General features: G+C 42.7%; 1 protein-coding gene and 1 pseudogene across 3 annotated transcripts in view; one reads left to right on the forward strand and one right to left on the reverse strand.

Moving 5' to 3' along the window:
* The window catches only part of Setbp1 (SET binding protein 1), a 357,001-nt gene extending 355,345 nt beyond the window's left edge, over window positions 1-1,656 (reverse strand). For all 3 annotated transcript variants that reach the window (XM_087193233.1, XM_021236586.2, XM_004855072.4), the window contains exon 1: window positions 453-1,656. The gene's annotated coding sequence lies outside the window, so the exon portion shown is untranslated. The remainder of the gene's footprint in view (window positions 1-452) is intronic.
* LOC147830106 (uncharacterized) lies at window positions 967-17,955 on the forward strand (annotated as a pseudogene).
* Window positions 17,956-18,237: the final 282 nt, after the last annotated feature.

Consider the following 18,237-nt stretch of genomic DNA (forward strand, 5'->3'; position numbering starts at 1 on the left):
CCCCCTCCGCCTCCTGAGTCCACTCCACCAACGCCAAACCCGCCAGCCCCGGCAGCCGGCGCAGGACCGAGGGAGGGTGCAAAAACCAGGGGGCGGGAAGGGGGGATCAGATTAGGCGAAACTCAATAAGCTCCCAGCCCTCCGGCCCGACGCTTCCACCATCGCCGCCACCAACGGGCCACTCCGACTGAGCCAGCATCGCTGCCCACCCGCGGGCCGGCCAGACTCGCACCCATCCCGGGCAGCCTCGCGGGGACCGGCATCCCATCCCCTTGGCCGCGTCTCCTCCTTCCTCCCTGGTACAAAGTCAAAGCCCCGGCGAGGTGACGTGAACTTTTGCACCCTCGGCACACACACCGCCCCCGGGCCCCGGGCGCGCGGGGCCGGCGGCGGGGCGGTAGAAGGCTGGGCGCCGGGCTCCCGGGCCAAGGTCGCCGCGCGCGCGTGCTCACCCATGTCCCGGCGGCTCCGGCTCCGCTCAGATCCCGGCTCTGGTCGATCGCCCGAGCCCCCATAGGTGCTGCCGCGGCAACTCCATGGCGAAGAGCATCTGTCAAACGGGAGCCGCGGGGCGGGCCGCCCTCGCTCGAGGTGGGGGGGCGCCGGGGCCCCCGGGCGCGCGGAGGCGGCGGTGAGCGTCGGGCGCCCCGGCCGACCCCGCGCTTCCCGCCCGACGCGGCCGCCTCCGCCGCGCCGCCGATTTATGGAGAGAGATATCAAGGGGGAAAATGGCGTCTCCGGAGCCCGAGGAGTCCTGGAGTAATCACATTCACACACACGCCCGCAAGCACACACTCGCACACGGGCGCGAGGCGAGCCCGGCTAATTTTAGCAGGAGCCAAAAAAAATTATATACATATATATGCGCGCGCGCACACACACACACACACACACACACACACACACACACACACATATATCCCCGTCTCTCCGACCAATGCTATTTTTTCCCCTTCTCTTCAAAGGATGGATTGGAGCTTTAAAAAATGTTGCCGGGCCGGGGCTCGCAGGAGGCGGCGCGCGGAGGGCGAGGACGCTTTTGCTGAGCTGTGCAGTTCGGTCCGCGGCGCCGGGCCGCCCTGCCCGCCGCTCGCTCGCTGGCTCGTCTGCCCGCGGTCGCTAGTGCTGTCGCCGCCGCCACCGCTGCATGACCGCGCCCGCCCCGCGCCCCCGCCGTGTCCCTTCGCCGCCCGCCCGCGTCCCCAGCGCGCGCCGGAGTGGGGTCGGGCCCGTGTGCCTGCCTCCCGCGCCCTCTCCCGAGTCCCGGAGTCCTGGTGAAAGGAAGGGGGAGGGCGCGGGCGGGCGGGCGGGGGAGGGGGCAGGGTCGGAGCGGCAGCGCGGCGGAGCCCGGCAGGGACCGCCACCCCGCGCGACCCGCCTCGGAGGGGGCACGGACGCCCGCAAGGCTCGGCCGGCGAGCGCGGGCCGCCCCCCTGGGCTGCAGCTGAGGGAGGCGCGGGCCCGAGCGAGCGGGGGGCGACCTCTCCCTCCACCCCCGCTCTTGGTGAAATTCGGTCAATTGGAAGGAGCGGGGCTGTGGCCGGGGCAGAAGGAGCACAGTTTGTGGAGGCCCGTCGGGGACCCTGGCCGCTGCCCGCGCCCCTCCCGCTCCCCAGCGCCCTCGCGGCCCAGTGGCTCCGGCGAGTCGGAGGCGGCCGCGGAGACTGAGCGACCGCGGGGACCGCCACGGGCTGGGCGCGGGTTCTCGGGCTCAACACTGCCACTGTCTGACACAACAGGAGCAGTGTTGGGAGACCTGCGCGATGAGACGTGAGATGTGATAGGCTCTCCTAACTGGGTGCAATTTTTTTCTACCCTGGTAATTACATTTCACTTTCAGGGGGTTATTTTTTGTTGTTGTTAAGCGACTTATCTGCATTCAGATGCTAGTGTGCACTTGCTTGTTATTTGCGACAACTGGACACTTGATGAAAGGGTGGACAGACAACGCACATCGACATACAGTTCCCTACAGGGGGCTGGGCATGACCTCGGCAGTGTCTTCAGTGCTAACAAAATGTGATATTTTCAGCCTCTCTGAGTGTTTGTATTTGGGCTGCAGAAGGGGGCCTTCTCAGGGCAACTGAGGAACGGAAGGCCGCAGAGACAGGACTACCTTACAAGACAACATAGGACAGATACAGGTTCACGACAGTCTGCGATTGGTCTGCTTAAAGAGCTAGAGATAGAATTCAGATTTCGAGAGGACTCCTGACTGTCACATTTTATAGGACACTTTCAGGACATTTGGACCGAGTGGGGAGGCTTCCCCCTCACTGCACAGGTGGGTTGGCTGCTGTCAGGATTCTGTCACAGAATCTCTACACTCTTGCAGCTCTCCAGAGGAGTGTTGCAGTGCAATGGGCCAGAGAGATTGGGTAGGTGGATCCCCCAGACATTCATCCTGGTCAGGGTTCCCTCTGACTCTGAAGGGTCCTTCTTCCCCCGCTCCTTCTTCCCCTAGGGCTCTCACTATCTTCTTCTTCTTCTTTTTTTCTTTCCGGAGGACTGTTCTGATTGGCTACCAACTTTTCCTCTGTTACTCTTTACAGCAAGATCTCTTTTGTAGTAACATTTCAGTAGGTCCTCAGCTGGCCTTTATATTGGAGCATTGTTTTTAGTAGGAAAATAATGCTTAACTAGAAAAAAATCAGCAGAGCACATGGGCTGGTGATGGAGGTAGAAATCAAGGCACAAAATACAATGTAAATTGAACATTTGTAATCAGACAACTTTTGCCCATTTGCTTGTGCGCCCAGATTTCTGAAACCTAAACTAAGGCTCACAGAAGACTCTGCTAGCATGTGGGCCATTTCCTACATCTCCAGTGGAGAAAGCAAGTCCCAGAAATTACAAGATTTCACCAACAAGCATATGACTGGCTGTTGTTCATCTGAATCAGGATGGAAGTTTGTTGCCCAAGTTCTTTCTGTAGTCATATATGAGTCCTCCTTCCTGTAGTATTGTAAGGAGATAAAGAAGCATGTGCTTTATTTAAAAATCACTGTAATAGACGATAAGCAAGTGTAAAGAATGATACTGCAATGAAAGTTCACCCAGGAGATAACCTAGTGGAATCTCATCATCTTAAAGCTAAGAAAGAATGAAATGTCCTGAGTCAAAAAAAAAGTGAAAGTCATAAGTAGATTTTATGTACTTTGACTTCTCAACCATTGTTCCTTCCTTCCACATAGCCTATCATTCATTATGAGACTTCAGAAAAGGGGAAGGAACATAGATAGATAGATAGATAGATAGATAGATAGATAGATAGATAGATAGATAGATACACACATACATACAGTGAGTCCTGTCTTCAAATTCTAGCTTAATCTTTAATTTTTTAATCTTCTTTTCCTCATAAGTCACTGTTTGATTGCCTGAGAACTAAGCCTTGAAACATAGAAAGTCTAAAGCAGGTGAAGAAGTAGACCTGCAAATAGTGCTAGGCACTTCTAAGGTACCAATTTACTGGGCCCTGGAACTACTGAGGAAATCAAAGGGGGTGATCTGGGCACCTGTGAGGATGTGCACAACATAAACCACTTCGTCATGCACAATCCATTGTCAGGTCATGCAGTCACTCAGCAAATTATTTGATAGCCCAGGGTGATGTATCAATTACTGTGGTTGCAACTACAGATACAAATATGAGAAAGACACAGTGCCTCTCCTCAAAAAAATCAAGACTAGTGGAAAAGATTCCCATGCAAACTTCCAACTACACTATTGCAAGGCAGTATCTGAAAGGTGAGGCTTGCAAAGTGGATCAAGCACAGATGCAGAACTGACAGGAAGGGTGTGTAGTAAAAAGTCATGTTTCAGGCCAGGGATTTAGCTCAGTGGTTCTGCCACCTGCCTTGCCAGTGCAAGGACCCGAGTTTGATCCCTGGTACCAAAACAAAGCAAAACAAAAAGTAGTGGGGTCGGGCATTTAGCTCAGTGGTTCTCATGCCTGCCTCGCAAGTGCAAAGTCCTGAGTATGATCCCTGGTACCAAAAAAATCAAAAGACAAAAAATAACAACAACAAAAAGTCATGTCTCCTTCAAAGCTGTGACTTATTTATTCTGTGAATTTAACATATATATATATATATATATATATGTTTCCTTTCTCCTTTTGCATACATATATCTATTTATCTGTAACCTATTTGTCCAACCAAATATAAAATTTATGAGGACCGAGCTGTGCTTTGCATGGACATTGTCAATAAATGAGGATGAGAACAAATACTCGTTTGACATCACCAAAAAGCTGATTGCTGCCAACTGGACTGTTTGTGCTCTGGGCATCTGTGTGCCCCTGCTGTAAGATGTTTATAATGAGACTCTTTCTTGCACAGGCCCTAAGCCAGAGATAATGCAAAGATATCTATTCAGGATACTCACATCCTACAAGACTTGGGGACTTCAGGCCTGAAAGAAGTTCAAGATATGGGTCAAAGTACAAAAGCAGGTTATATCAGTTTATATCTCTTGAGCATAGAAAGAAAGGAGGCCAAGCCAGTCGTTCTTCTTTTATTAAAAAAAATTTGAGCTAACATAGTGTAATCAAATGCTCAGAACCAATCACCTTCCCTTCCTGGGTTTAAATATAATATTGATTCTCACCTTTTGGGAAAATGAGGTAGTATTCTCTAATGCAGTGCTTCTCAGCACTTACTGTAAAACAGTACTTACTGGGAGAATTACTGATGCTTGGGATCTATCTTGATTTAATCACTCTTGAGTAGACTTAGCATTGATATTTTTGATAAATGCTCCAGATGCTTCTGATATGCAGTCAGCCTTGAGAATCACTGATTCAGTTGAAAGTGCAATACCTTAACATTGTGATCTGGATGCCAGTAAAGTTTCTACCCACTCAGGTTAGGTAGCATTAATAGAAAGTGTGACCAACTAAAGGAGAGGATAGGCATAATGAAGTGTTGAGTGACTGTACCATATTTAGAGTTAGGGAGCAATTCTGGAAATGTAGAAATTGGAAATGTGTTTCATGATGCAATAAAAAGACTATACATCAGATCATTAAGAAAACTTAGCTTTAAGCTTATTTGGCAGGTGGTCTCATCTCTGTGTTCCTCAGATTCTACTTCTGGGAAAAAGAAGAAAGAGAGAATTCTAAAGTCTTCTGAGAACCAAGACAGCTATAGAAATCTCTTCATCTTTGATTCAAGGACACAAGGGAGTCTCAGCAGGAGAAAGTATACAGGAAAAAGTCAGAGGAGTATATGAAAGCTGTTGTCAAATGCAAGAAAAGCATCAGGGAAAATAGGGATTAGTTTATTTGACCCTGCCCTGGGGGGCATCACAAGCCCCAGTCAGCTGAGGTTATGGGGAGGTAGATCTCTGCTCTATATAATGAAAAACACTACAACTAGATCTAAGATGATCACATATTGTTTCACATAGTGATGAGCTCCCTGCCTTACAGAGTATGGCAGGAAAGATCATCTGACTATTTTTCTACTTTCTCCCAATGCACAGGCTCTGGCATGCTTGGGGTCAAGACTTTGCAGTGCATTGCTGTATCTTCACTGGATAAAATTGTACCTGGAGTCCAGTTGTACCTGGAGCATGAATTTAATGTCAAAAATATTTAATAACCAATATGACATGGAACCATTTCATCAAGAAGGACATTGGCACATGGCTCTGCCCAGCCAGATGAAATCCAATTTGTTGTTGGATCCTGTGGAGGTTCAGGAGTACAGAGTGACAGGGTGAGGGGCGTAGAAGAGTGGGCCTGGAGCAGCAGCTATATAAAAATTTCAGTATTTAGCACCATCTTATACAACCACACATATTAGATAAACATCAGTCCCGAATCATAAATAAATGAACCAATCAGGCAAGCAAACAGGGAAACAAGGGTACCAGCAGCTGTCTTGGATTTTTGTCCTGCTCTGACATTAACTGGGAGGTAGAGCTGAGAACACAGTTACAATTGTCTCTACCTCAGTTTCCTCTTCTGTAATTGGAAAAACACAATCTTGCCCTAAGAAATCAATCATTAAGATGTTCACAGGAAACATCATGTGTCAAGTTACATTAAGAAGTTAAATGAGTTTGTTCAAATACTGGTTTTGATTATTGAACTATGATGTGGGACACCTCTGATATAGCCTGTCTACCAGGTTTGAAGCACATATTATACCTGTCTTTCTCTAGGATATTGGAAGGTAATTTCTACTCCTGATTTCCCCCACTCTTTAGCTCCACTTAGAAGGGATTCTGTACTCTAGCCCCTTTCTCTGATGCTGCTGTGGTTGCTTAGCCTCAAGGAACAAATGTAATTGTTTTAGGAAGGGAAACCTAAGTCAGACAGTAACTGGATTGTAACGTTGGAACCTGTGCCTCCCTAGCTACAGGAAATTCACTTTAAAAAGCTTTCCTGGCACATGGCTCCTTGTGAGAACCCTCCAAGACAGTGACTCTCACTATCTGAAATGCAATAAGGTCAGGAGGAGCGTTCTTCTGGATTTTCATTTTCTGGTTCCTTGGTAGATCTATTGTTACCGGAACTTCAGAGTGCCTGGCATCTACAGCAAGATCTGATATGTTCTTAATCCCTTCATAGTACACCTAGGAGAAGTTTACATCACTGCATGTCATAGGAGCCCAAGGATATCTAGGAGGAAAATCATGGGGCAGTGAAGACTCTTCCCCCTGACTAAAAGTCCCCCATACCTGGGCCAGTGAAGACAAAGTGATGGGCAGACAGGTACTATATGGATGACTTCTTCAAATTGAGGGGAGTTTCTTAAATAAATAAAGGGAACCTCATGGAAGACATATATATAGGAAAAATCATTAGGCCTCATGAGAAGCAGGAAGTTGTTGAACAGCAATTCTCCCTCTCAAAGGTGGCAGTGGACTCTCACTTGTTTTTCTCTCTATCATCCTGCTCTATGTTTTGAGAAATAAATTTACTCTGCAAGATTCTTGGTTTTGCTCCTTTATACCTTTGGCTTGGATTGACTTGGGTATCTCTAACCCTCCATAACAACCCTTAAGTTTATTGGTGATCAATTTTGTGATCAACTTCCTCATTAAAAGATACCAGACTGCCTCCCAGTCCCCAGAGATGCACACCATGGCTAAAGCCAGGGACTAGTATATCTCTGACCCACCAGCCACAAGCCCTTCTCCAGTGGAACTGTAGGTCATGAACATCCAAAGGTGTTTAGAATGATAATCAAAAAAGTCTCAGGAAATTTAAAGATTTGCAATACCAGAGTCCTCTTGAAACATGGAAAGCACTTGGACTTAAAGTTAGACAGATTTGAATTTGGCTTACCTTGAGGAAAATCAGTCAAGTTCCCTACCTGGGTTTCAGATTTTTCATCTGAAAAATGATCCTGATAGTGTCACTAACTCTTTAGGGGTATAGTGCAGATTAAATGCAGTTAAATGAGATGATGTACACAAACCACCTATGTAGCCAATGTTATGCTAGGTGCTACAAGGGTAGAGAAGATACATAACATACTTTTTATATCAATACACATTTATTGAGGACGTGCTGTATTTAGGCTGAACCTGGTAATAGGGATATAAAAACTATTAAGATGTATTATTCTTCCTGAGAACTTATAGTCTATTAAAAGAGACTCATGCAATGTTAGAACCAAACTGTTATTTCACCACCGCCGTTTCTTAATAGTTGATGTTGAAGAAAAAACAGGTTATGGTTCAGTCTTAACATCTTGCCCCAGGCCAGCTGTAGCTATGAATAGCAGGCAAGGTCTCTGTACACAGCTCTTCCTAACCCACGTGCAGCTTGCAGTTTGTTTTAGCATACAAGATTACATGTGAACCAGTAAGAAAAGAATACAAGAGATACTATGGCACTGTGCCAGTTACTGACAAATATGGACATCTAAGAGAGGTTCTTTTTCGGAAAGGAATTAGATGAGATGATCTTTAAATTGCTGTCTATTCATATGGTGCAGTAAACCTAAGAGTTGAGAAAAGAAAGAAATCTGAGTAAACTATGGTTAAGATATAAACTTCTACAGACAATTTGAATTTCCCTTAAAAAATGGGGCACAGTTAGAGAAGTTGGGTAGCCAATCTATCTGAATGAGTCAGTTTTCACTATGGAGTATTTTACAAGCATGTGGAATTGCAGCTTTTTTGCTAATTGGAGTTAGCTCTTGCCTTAATTAATGTCATATGAGCATTAGAAAACTTAGATAAGGGAAGGTTTGCTTTTAGAATGGGAGGAGGATAGCTGCAGGCAAACATTAACTTGAACTCTGTTTCCTGGACAATGGGTTCATTCCAGACTCAGATCTGAATATACAGTCATTCTTTGTTCCTTGATAGTTAAACTGCTCACGCCAGTGTACTTACCAAATATAGTGCTATGACACACTAAATCCTGATACCTGGCAGATCTTTAAAAAAATGTCCTTTCATTTCCAAATGATTCAGCAAAAGTTCCATGGATCTGAACCAGCTGGGGAGGCTGAGACAAATTGCTCAAAGTTGCACAGCTAGTAGTTATCGGCACAGGGACTTGAAGCCCAGTAATCTGACTCCAGAGCCAACTCTCTTATCCATTGCTCCTTACAGCTATTCTACTTCAAGTCTGTCTAGCCAGGAAGCAGCCCAGAAACACCTGGATATTCCTTACGTCACCTCTTTAGAATGTATTCAATGAGTTTGTTGATTTCAGCTTTCTAAACTAAATGAATCACAGTAACACTGAAACTTCAAATTATAGATTTCCCAGTTCATTAGAGATCATTTAGACTAAACAATTCATTGTAGAGATGAGAGAAAGCTGAGAACCAGAAAAATAAACATGCAAGTAACAAACATGATAAACATGCAGATAACAAGGCCAGCTTAAGAACTAGCTCACTGGACTAAGTCCAGATGCTAGACTTGATTATACTCTAGGCAGACCAATTCACACTAGGAAAAAGAGAACTATGAAGTTCAGCAAATGGGTACTTTAGTGATCCTTCACGGCAGGGAAATGTGGGCATGTTTTCTTTAAGAAAATAATTTGTCATACATGTTGTGATTGCCCATTTTAAATCTGAATTATGGCCCAAAGGAAAGAAAATAGGGTTGAATGCTACCTGTTTAGACCAATATTCTCTTTACATTTACTCAAATTATACAAATTTTTATCTTATAATAATTGATAATAATAAAATGGTTTAGAGGAGAAAACAAAAAAAATATGTTAAGGAGCTAAGAATAAGCCATTGTATGGAATTGTGAAGCCTTCCTGAAAATAATTGTACATTTTTATAAAGCAAAATCAATTATTGCGTCATATATTTATAGTGGACAATGTAGAATCCATCCACCCATTAATATTGCAAGCTACTGGGCAAAATGGCAGGCACTGTGAAGTATACAAAGAAGAGTAAGATTCTGAATCGGTCAGAAATGATGACTGAAAATAATAACATGCAACTTTGCTTATACTGATGCTCAGTTGATTACCAGTGTCATCTACTTCTGGAATATCCCACAGTACTATAAGTGAGTAAATTCCCTCATGGACAGTTGTCTTAGTTACTTTTCTCTCATTGCTGAGACAAATACCTGACCCCCAAAGTTAAAGGGGAAAGGATTTATTTAGCTCACAGTTTGTAGATGTTTCAGTCCATAATTGGCTGACTGCAAGGCAGAGTGGCATGGCAGACAGAATTGCAGAGGAGAAACAATTCATGGAGCCCCCATGGTATCATAAGCAACAAGGGACCTTTGCAGATTTTTTTCCTGCCCTTTTTATGTTCTATCTAGGCTACTGGGATTAGGGCAGTGCTAAATCAATCAGTGGACTGATTTAGTAATCACACACCCTTAATTCCAGCATTGGATCATGAATCAATCACATTCTAGATCCAGTCACCTCTGAAAAAGACTGCATGAGGTTTTGGGGGGACATCTAGACACAAGCCACAACAACAATACTGCAGATACCCATCACATTGTCTATAATCAACTTCCATCATTTGTCAATAAAAATTGGGGAGAAATCCTCATGCTTGAAAAGAACGCCCTCAAGCCCTGTCTGAAAATTATTTTAGTCATTTAAATTGCATGTGTGTATATGTATTTCCATACTAGTTCTTAAATTTTCAGCAGTCAGTTCCTTCTCCTGTTCAAGGAGACAAATTAAACACTGAATACAGTGCCTGATGCATAAGATGGGAGTGTTTCCCACATTACCTAGATACTTTTCTTTCTTGTACAAACCACTCTTTCTTCAAGTCACTCAAAATTTTTTTAGCCAAATATGATGGTAGAGGCCTGTAATCCTAGTTACTCTGGAGACTGAGGTGGAGAATTCAAATCAGAGGCCAGGTTGGGCAAATTAGCAAGGTATGTATTTCAAAACAGAAATTAAGACAGGCTGGGGATGTAGCTCAGTGGTTGAACACTTGCATTGCATGCGTGAGGTGAGTTCAATTTTAGTACCACTACAAAATAAAAAGAAATAAATAAAAACTGGTTTTAGTGATCCATTCTCCTTTAAAGAATGTGTGTAATGCTTTGACTGCTGAAACTACCTGTATGTGCTTGCTGATCATCTGTAACCAACATGCTCAGGTTTGAGAGAACCAAGTTGAAATTAAATAAGCAAACTCATAAAATTTATTTTTGTTTAGCTTTAGTGCATAAGATATGATATTGACGTGTTTATATACTATATGCTTCAAATAAGTATGCTTCTTATTAAAAGTGGTGAGTAAGCCTTTTTTCAAAAGTGTGAAACACAAGGCTGATAAAAGGTAGTTGTATTTCTTATCTCAAGATTCATATTTATTAGTTGTGCCAGGGCAGGTGTGAAAAGGATCAAAGCTTAGAGCTATATTTATTAAGAAGGTGGGGCAGACTTTGGGGAAACAGCTCCCTGAAAGCCGTGGATCAATGAGATGGGTAGGGCAAGGCTATAATGGTATCTGTGTTTAGTCACAGCTGAGATAAAGGCTCCAAGATAAAGAGTTGGGTGTGATAATAAGTAGGTTGAATATGTTGGCAAAACTTTACAGTTAGAATCTGAAAGATCTGCTCTTTGCACTAGGAGAAGGAGGAGATTGAAAGGGGCAGGGACTTGGACTGGCAAAGTGGGTGAAAGCAGGGCAGGTTTTTGTAAACAGTGGACATAATAAAAAGTAAAGCAAAAATGAAGACCAACAAACCCCATTTGGAGTAGTGAGGTCCAAGAAGGTATCTCTGGCTCTGAAACTCAAGTGGAGGGAGGGTGAAGTCTAGTGATGAAAAAGGAGCCCCTATAGGATAGTGACTCATGTGTCCCATGATCAGTGCAAGGATAGCTTACCCTGTAGGGAGTGAATATGTAACACTTATGCATGCAAGTTGCTCATACACGGACCAGTGTCCAAGTGTCCCTTTTGTTGAAAGAGAGAATGAAGAGACTACTGGAGTTCTTCCTTCAATCAGATTGGTTTGATGTCTGGAACGAGGTTGAAATTTATGTGGCAATCAGTATGTCTATTGTGAAGAAGTATGAAAGAGCCAGAAAAATTGAGGCAGCAAGTTGAGAGATGTTGATGAATAGGTCCTTCTATGTGGAAAGGATTATCTCACTTACAGTAGTGAATAGCTTCTACTTAAGGATGAGCCTTTGGTTAGCTGGGTAAATTGGTTATCTTGGGAAAAATCAGAATTATTATATTACTTCTGTAAACAAAAGGGTTCTGTCTTGCCTGGGGAATTTTAAGTGTATAAGAAAGAGAAATAAACACCTCCTAGCAGTGGTTTCAAAATCTTTATTGGATATCAAGTACTGCTAAAGATTTTTCTGGCCATAGATTTCTCCTTTCCACAACTGGTTCCTAAGAGTTGATTCCTCCAACAACCTTTGGCTTGAACTGTTTTCTGTATTTAGTACCAATATCTTCCTACAGTGACTATATTCTTTCACCGGATCTGCCTAATCCCTTCCACCTTGAAGTAACATGGGCTCCTGCCTGGTCATACACACCAAGGGTCAAGTAGGAAAGAGAAGCTCAGAGAAGTGAAGCAAACCATCTTAAGACATGCATGAGTCCTGGCCAGGTGAGGGAATAGTTTATTTCATCATCTTCTCAGCGAGGTGGTACCAGATTCATTGGAACCTCTCACCAGACCCTTTCCAGCTTGCATTTCCCTCTATTCTGTTATTAATATTCTTCCAGCTCTCTGCATCCTGCTGCATGTCTCTGGTTAATGAAAATTTGAGGTTAAAATTTAGGATGACTTATAGTAATCTTTTAGTTATGTAGAGGAAAAGATTTCCACATCTGGCTATAATAGGCACAAGGGGTAATACAAAAATATGGTGAATATCAAATTTAAAAATGTATTACAGTAAAAGACTCATTGCCATTAATCTTCCTTAAAATACTCCCCCTCACTTTGAACACAATTATCCTATCATTCTTGACACTTTCTGAAGCAGTCTTGGAAGCCCTCTTTTGTGACTTTACAAGATGTGATCAAGAATATAATAAATGCTGCTGCGGAGTGCCATCCAATGGAAAGGCAGAATTGTGCAAACATTACTGTGTTTTCTCATCCATTTTATTGACAGGATCTGCCACCATGTGACTTCTGGCTCTTCCCCAAAGTAAAAATGACCATGAAAAGTAAATGTTTTGAATCGATTCAGGACGTCAAGTCAAGACATGATCAGGGATTCTGGTCAATTGGTAATTCTAAATGTGGCCCATGGAATTTTTCCAAGGCAGCACCTATAATGCAGTTGCTAATCTATTGACAAAGATGTTGAAAAGATCTACTAAAAGGAAGAAGGTAAAAGGAGGCTGACATCTTGAGCTTTGTATCAGTACAGTATCATATTCCCAGATTACATATGAACGACAACTCTTATTGTTAGAATTTTTTCACCCATTTTTACTCATTGCCTAAATCACTGCTATCTAATCAAAACTTTTCATCAGGATATCATGTTAATATTCTTGTACCTGAATAAACTCCTATTGTAGCCATAATGACTTCTCCATATTTTAATGATTACATTGGACAGAGTAGGTAGGATTTCACTGTACTTGAATTCTAAAGTCAATACTCATCACATGCTTTTGATTGGTTCTTTAGGAAGAATTCATATTTTTATGAGGCTCTTCCTAGCTCAAGTTATCTATCTTATTGAGTGAAATGACTATCCATTGATTAATTTCAATGTGTTATGATATGGTCACAGGGATTTCATGTTAAAATATTAGTTTTTACCTAAAATGAAAACCTGAAAATTATACACTAAGGTTAATGTCTCATAGGGCCCAGAACTGGCCAATAGGGAATACTAATTTGTTTTAGCTCTGAAATAAAATGTTAATTCACAAATAAATAACAAATAAATAATCAATAGTTTGCCAGAGTCTTATACCGAAATGGCAAAAGTTCTGTGGTATTAACCATAAGTAAAGTTTTAGGGTTTGAAGTAAAATATTGATTCCAGGCAGCATGAGACCCACTCCTGAGAACTCCAAGAACTGTAGGAGTTCCAACAGCTTTCTATGTTTCACACCTGTAACCATCCTCTTTTTTCAGTTAGTATTTTCCTGCTTTCTGTTTTTTCCCTTCACTTCAGAGAACTCTATTTTTCCAAAGGGAAACTAGGAATGGTATTAATAAATCCATCCTAGACTGTTAATGACTGCCCTATGTATCTCCAAGAGTGTTAATTCCTCCCTCTTATTGCCTGTGCCCTGTGGGGTGTGGCACAGCACTTGCCCTACCCTGCTTTGGCTGGTAGAAAAGGTAAATGTGTGGGAGTACTTCTTGGAACAGTTTCTGGAGTCTCAGTTTAGTATTCCCTTACATGCCTTGTTAGCTTTCTTCTTTGGGGAACTCCTTGGAAAAACCAACAGTGAGAGGGAAAAGGAGGAAGCAAATCACAGACCAGATAAAGCTGAATTCAAAACATCTAGCCTCAACATTGAGGCAGTACAATGGCTTGTATGAATCTATAGGAAGAGAATAATGGGAAGTGATCCATCTATAATCCTAAAAAGGGCAAAAAGGCCTGTGTGACTCCCTGGGTGACTTGGGATGGTCACCTAAGGCCTTAGAGGGAGGCTAAGTAGTCACTGAAAGTTACGGAGAACATGGGCTTTGGCTGAAATCCTTTAACATTAATAGTTTCTATTTTGAGATCACAAGGGCTTTTAGGAACAGCTAGACTAGAAAGAGGGGAGAAATTCTAAAAATGAATTGTAGAATTAAGGGTAAAAATGAATTGCTTTTCTACCCATGTGGTATCTTTAGTAAATATCATGTACACCCCATTTCCAAAGTCAAAATTTCAACCAGAAGTCATGGGAGCAGCTGGAGCTTTGTCCCTTTATCACTCACCCACCAGCCAGGGGTGTGCAAAGACACTGGTGATTCTGCCAGCCATTTTGAGACTGAAACATCCAAAATCATAATCTTTAAGCCTAGAATCATGGTGAAGGCAGATGTCTTTTGGGACACATTTAAGGTTCATCTTGGCCAGAGATGGATGGCTGGGCATAGATAGTCTCAGGGGGTTGCATGTGTCCTGTAATTCTTTGCACAACAAGCCTTTGCCTTTGTTATTTTATTTAAGCCACTGCAGCAGATCTGACCTAATTCAGCTGTTACCATTTCCTCCATGCAAAAAAGAAAGTTCAGAGAACTTCAGGCCAGGGCTGTTGTGAGACTTCCATAGCTCACCCTTAATGTTTGCCTGCCCTATCTTAGTTTATGAAGACCATTCAAACCAAGTTTTATCCAGGCCTGTCAGTAACTACTTTGGGTTAGAGTTCTGGCTCTTTTATCCCTGGCTGTTGCTTTCTGGATAATAGAGCTGACAGTGTTAGTTGCAAATAGTGGTTGCCTATTTCATGTGATATGCAGATGCCCCCAAGGAGTTCTGTATTGGCTTTCACAATGGTCTATATTTCCATTTGAGTCAAACTTCAGAGTTCCAGAAGGCATTTCACAGCTAAAGTATACAAATCACACAGGAGACAATAAAGGGAGAAGTCATTTGCACACTGGCATCCATTAATGACACACTGGCACAGTAAGTCTACCCAATTAGCTCCCTGAATCTTTAGAAATCTAGAAACCAAGCCCGGAGGGAAAGGAACAGGGTACAGGCTAGCATGGTTAGATGACTGAGAGCAAGAAGGAGAACTCTTGGGTTTTGGAGCTCAGTCCTGGGTGAATCTCTACAGTGGGACACATGGAGAAGCCAATACTAGCATAAGGCAACTGCTTTCTGGAGGAAAGAATGCTACAGCTACCAAAGTATTTAATTGGGTAGGTGGGGGGCATGGACAAATATACCTTTCTTCTTTTCATTTTTCAAATTCTTTAAAAATAATGGAGTGTACAAATGTCACAAGAAAGATGATAACTATACAGGAATTTTAAAGGTTCAGATTTTATGGTTCCAACTGCCTGAACTTTTGTCATTGAAAAGAGCAACTGAGTGTCACAGTGTGGTTAGGTTGTATGTAGGCTTTGGCACCTTCTTCATGGTTTCCTTCTATCTTTGTGACCTGTCATACATGTCTGTCATTCCTCTTTATGCCCCTTGAGATCACCCCACCTTACCAGGCTCCTCCATTCTGCCTTCTCTAGCAGGACCCATAATACATATGGCTACTGTTTTTTTTTTTTTTTTGGTACCTGGGATTGAACTCGGGTCCTTGCGCTTGCACAGCAGCCGGCGAAACCACTGAGCTAAATCCCCAGCCCTACATATGGCTACTTAATTAAAAGACTATTCATAGAACACTCAGCTTGCCAGCAAGACATGTATATAAGGCAGCTATATATTGAGATCCAACTTTGGCTAACTTTTAGCAATTCAAGGCAGTTAAAAATCTGACCAGAAATCTACAATTCACTGATTTAGTTTCTTGGTATCTCTTTGGTCTACATAGACACAGGTATGAACTACCTTTTTGAATCAACCTACTCAGATAATTCTGGGAATAAATTTGATCAGAATGACTAGTGTAGCTGTGTTAATTACTTTTCTCATTGCTGAGAAAAAAATACCTGACACTGACAAATTAAGGGAGGAAAGTTTATTTAGCTTATAGCTTGTAGATGTTTCATTCATAAATCAGCTGGCTCCAAGGCAGGGTGCCATGGCAGGAGGACACCACAGAGGAGAAACAGTTCATGGTGGGGAGAATGTAGCAAAGCAAGAAAGGGTCAACCAGAGCTCTTTCTATCCTTTATATCTTATCCAGGCTACTTAGGGTGGGCAAAACTCACACCCTTAATCCTAGTGCCCTTGATCTTAGCTGTGCACCATGAATTAATTCCAATGTCATGCACTCTAGATCCAGATACCTCTGAAAAATCCCCACCTATGACTGCATGAGACTTTGGGGGAACATCTACACACAAGCCATAACAGTAGTTGTCTACACAGATCTACAACACCATTTTCTGTAGCAATTGCCTGAGACTATATTTGACTAACAATAGTTTGGTCAACCATGCAATTTTAACCAGCTTCTGGCTAAATCCAGGCAGCACATGCCAAAATGATCTATTAGTTCGAATATGCAAGATGTAATACATAATATGTAAACCATAATACAGCTGTGTTGTGGTTTAAATCTAAAGTGTCCCCCACAGCCTCATGTGGGTGGAAAGTGACTGGATCATGGGTTCATTGAACTCACCAGTGGATTCATCCATGAATGAGTTCAGTAGTTGAACATACTGTTAAGAGGTGGGATCTTGGAGGTGGTCAGTGGGGACATGACCTAGAAGGGTGTATCTCCTTCCCTGGCTCCTCCTTTCTCTCTCTGCTTCATGGCTTCTGTCTGCCATGTGTTGAGCATCTCTTCCTTTGCCATGCCCCTCTGCCACTGAGTTTCTGCATTGGAGCCAACTGACCATGGACTGAAAGTGGGAGACAAAATAAACCACTCCTCCTTTAAGTTGTGGATATTGGGCATTGTATACCAGCAACAGGAAAGTGATTAATACAAGTTGTAAGTGGGACACAAAGTATGTTGGCCTGTCTGGTCCATAGCCATCTAGAAAATGAGGGTAAAATTTTAGCCTACTTATTAACTCAACTCAATATCATAATCAAATTAGCTTGCGAATGTTGCAGACTTCTGAAAGCAAAAGTGCAGTAAGTATCAACTGTTATTTTTTTAATCAACAGACTGGTCATTGCACAGTCTAATCAGCTTGATCAAGGTCTGGCCAAGCCTCAGAAAGAGATGGTTAAACTATGTGACAATGTCTTGCTTAATGTCTCGGGTGTCCAATTTGCCACTTTTTTCTCTTTTTATTCCTGTTTATCCCTGGAAACATTGCAAGTAATTTTCATCTGATTTAAGAAAGTAATGGAGCAAGGAGACTATCTGTAAACATAAAGAATAAATGGGAAATATTATGTGTGCATATAAAGAGAGAGAAATAAAACCAGGACAAAAAACTTTACAGGTTGTCTCAAAAGAATTATAAAATTAATGGATGAAGGGAATATTGTTACTTTTTTATATTTGCATTTTGCTGATGGAAAGCCTCATAATATTTTTACTACACTTGTAGACTTGGCTCTTCTGCTTGTCATGTGGATTGAAAACAGCCTCCGGAACCTGGGACTGCCCCATGGTGTGGGCCTGGAGAGTCTGCAGGGGTGATGAGCCAGGCTTCTTCAGCACCCTCACCTGGTGCAGAGAGGAGCAGGTGGACAGCATTAGGCATGATTGTTCTGTGTCCATCAGGGCTTCAATCACACTCTCTCAATATGCTTTTCTTGGAAAAGTCCTGTAGTCTCCATCTTCATTTATAGTCTGTCTTAAAAAAGGAAGCCAAACCAATGCGAAATATATGTTAATTATGATAAAACCTCAGGATTCAAACCTCTGGATTATTTTTTATTGCTCTGATGTGGTCATTCAAATGATTTTGAATGATTAATGTTTTGATGTTTGATCTGTATCTAAAGGAATTTTTCTTCTGATTTGCAAAGTTGGTTGATTTGTTTATCCAGTTTTCTATGAATGGAATTATCTGAGCTCTGAAATTCATATATTGAAACCCTAACTCTCATTGTGGCTATATTTGAACATGTGTTTTTAGGAGGCAATAGTGATTGAATGAGTTCATAAAGATGGGCCCTAATCTTGAGGGTTTGTGGTTGTATAAGAATTTGGACAGAGAGGGGAGGAGAAGAGAGAGGAGAGGAAAGAAGAGAGAGGAGGGGGGGGAAGAGGAGAGGAGA

Source organism: Heterocephalus glaber, unplaced genomic scaffold (genome assembly GCF_053883595.1).
Source record: "Heterocephalus glaber isolate CG9 unplaced genomic scaffold, H.glaber_assembly_v1.0 deba00000331, whole genome shotgun sequence".
In the NCBI taxonomy this organism is placed as follows: domain Eukaryota; kingdom Metazoa; phylum Chordata; class Mammalia; order Rodentia; family Bathyergidae; genus Heterocephalus; species Heterocephalus glaber.